Source organism: Mercenaria mercenaria, chromosome 3 (genome assembly GCF_021730395.1).
Source record: "Mercenaria mercenaria strain notata chromosome 3, MADL_Memer_1, whole genome shotgun sequence".
Lineage (NCBI taxonomy): Eukaryota > Metazoa > Mollusca > Bivalvia > Venerida > Veneridae > Mercenaria > Mercenaria mercenaria.
In genome coordinates, this window is record NC_069363.1 from 50,438,495 (window position 1) to 50,440,793 (window position 2,299).

General features: G+C 35.5%; 1 long non-coding RNA gene across 1 annotated transcript; it reads left to right on the forward strand.

The window, feature by feature from the left end:
• The first annotated feature begins 1,451 nt into the window (after window positions 1–1,451).
• Window positions 1,452–2,091, forward strand: LOC128555621 (uncharacterized). Its single transcript, XR_008370213.1, has 2 exons — window positions 1,452–1,533; window positions 2,034–2,091. It is a non-coding gene; the product is annotated as an uncharacterized LOC128555621 (long non-coding RNA).
• The last annotated feature ends 208 nt before the right edge of the window (window positions 2,092–2,299 follow it).

Genomic DNA, 2,299 nt, shown 5'->3' on the forward strand with positions numbered 1-2,299 from the left:
GACTATATAGCTTTTGTTTGCACTCGAGAACACGTAAATCCATACATTATTCTCAGCAAAATCACAAGATTGTTTTAGATAAAAGGTTAGTACATGTATTTTGCAAATTTTGCATTACAAAACTTATAGATCTAGTTTGATCCATATTTCTAAATCTTTCCAGCTACGAATCTTTCACGGCCTAGTAGGGCCGCGTTATCAATATAACACTTCCGCGTCGTGCTGTTGTATTCTCGCAGTATCGCCCCCTTCAACACGGGGGCGAAATAATGATATTACGAAGCGAAAGTTTAAACTAAAACCGTGCTTTCGCATGACGTTTTCGCATCTACTCAGCGTATATCTTACTAGTCTGCAGAGCGAAGGGGCGAATCAACGATAGCCTTAATGGATTACCATATAAGGCGGAGGGCATACATTGTGCGTCTAACCCTTTGCAGTATTTCACCTAAGTTTGTTTTTCTGCTAGTTTATAAATATATTAGTATATTTATAATAAAACAGTTTGTTAAAGGAAATCTGTCTTATACTGAATATATTCATTTTGTTGAGGCTTACTCTATTGGTACTTATTCAAGGGAAACAATCGTTTTATTTTTTTCTGCATGATGAAATGTTCATTTTCACGCTTCTAATAATTTACAATACCCAAGAACAGATATACTATAACAACTACCTAATGTCTTTTAAGCATCTTATTTAAAGCATTTAGCACTAATCCCGAACTGTATGATTTTAATAGTAGAATAAGAAAGCAGGTAGGGATGTTGTGGTATATATTACCACCCGATATATTTTCGCGATAATTCAGTAACAGATCCAAAGACTATTCTATTCTTTTGTTCAAAACTGTTTCTGCCAGTTATACTTTCTAACTCAAGAGAGGCGACGGGACGACATCACGATGGCCTCTACAGGTTTCCATAATTTGTTGCCGCGAAATTAACCCTGTTAAATGGTTCAAACCCAGTGTTGAATAGCATTAATGAATGCAAAAATCAACAAAGCAAACACAAAGCCGGGCTTCAGCCCACCATGTTGCTTCGCAAAGAACAACTTACCATGGCATCTTAAAAAGGCCAAAGTTACACTTTTCAGAGTTACAATTATTTTTTTCTTTTCAAAATTAGCCATAATAGCGAACAAAGATTTGTCAAAATCTGTAACTTCCTTTAATGGTATGCTTTCGGCATATAAAAACCACCGGCGACTCCGGATGCATATAGCTTTTATATCCCGACGTGGACTGACTCGACTCGAATGTTTTCTGTTTGCTGTAAATACACCAAGTTCTAGAGATAATTTTTGTGCCCAATTACGAGTCCGATACCACAGTCTCTTTGTAGAAACTTATTAGGTTACCTTAAAATTATGTGTATCTTTCGCATAATATCTCACTAATTTGTTTTCTTTAGAGCTATAAGTTCATTAACACATAAAACCATACTTCTTCACGGTGAGGATGCGTACACCGGATATTGCCATTAAGTGATAAGGTATTTTCCGAAAACGTGATTATTTTTCGTCAACAAGGTAAGTAAAACCCTGATTTACTCATGTATTATACTACTACAGAAGAAAAGAGCATTACTTTTCATGACTAGATACTGTGTATATGCTCTTACAAGCGTAAAATGAGTCAATCTTAAGTAGAAATGATAAAATTTGTGATAAAATGACAAGTTTATCATTTGATAAATGCATGCCGTAAACACATTTGTCCCGATACCATAACCTATTTGCATTATGGGGAAAATCTGAATCGAACGATTTATTTAGTGACATACAAAGAAAAAATGTGCAAAATTTCAGCTTTGTACATGTTCAAATCACGGAGAAATCGGTGTTAAATGAGCGTTGGTGGTGTACTGTGTATTGAGTTTTCAAAGTAATATTTGTACTGTGTATTGCAGTTTGGTGTACTGAGTATTGATATTGAAAAACGTGCATATTTTCAGCATTTATGGTCATTAGATAGACAAAGCATGTAGTTCCATTGGCCCAAATGATGGAATTTCTTTTTCTGTTTGCAGATGGCATTAGACTTCACAGCGAAAATAACAAGCACCAGTTTGAACACTGATATTACAACTTACAATTACAGCGGCATGCCAATAGTCACTCCGAGAAACTGTCTAAAGACTAGCCATTGCAGATAAAAGGCACAGCCACAAGTTCAGCCGTGATGTTTTATAATAATGTAACACAGGATATGATGACGATAAGAGTGGAAAAGGTCTCTCCGTATAAGAAGAGCAAACATGAAAATATGTTATCCTTTCACCTTCATACTACAAAG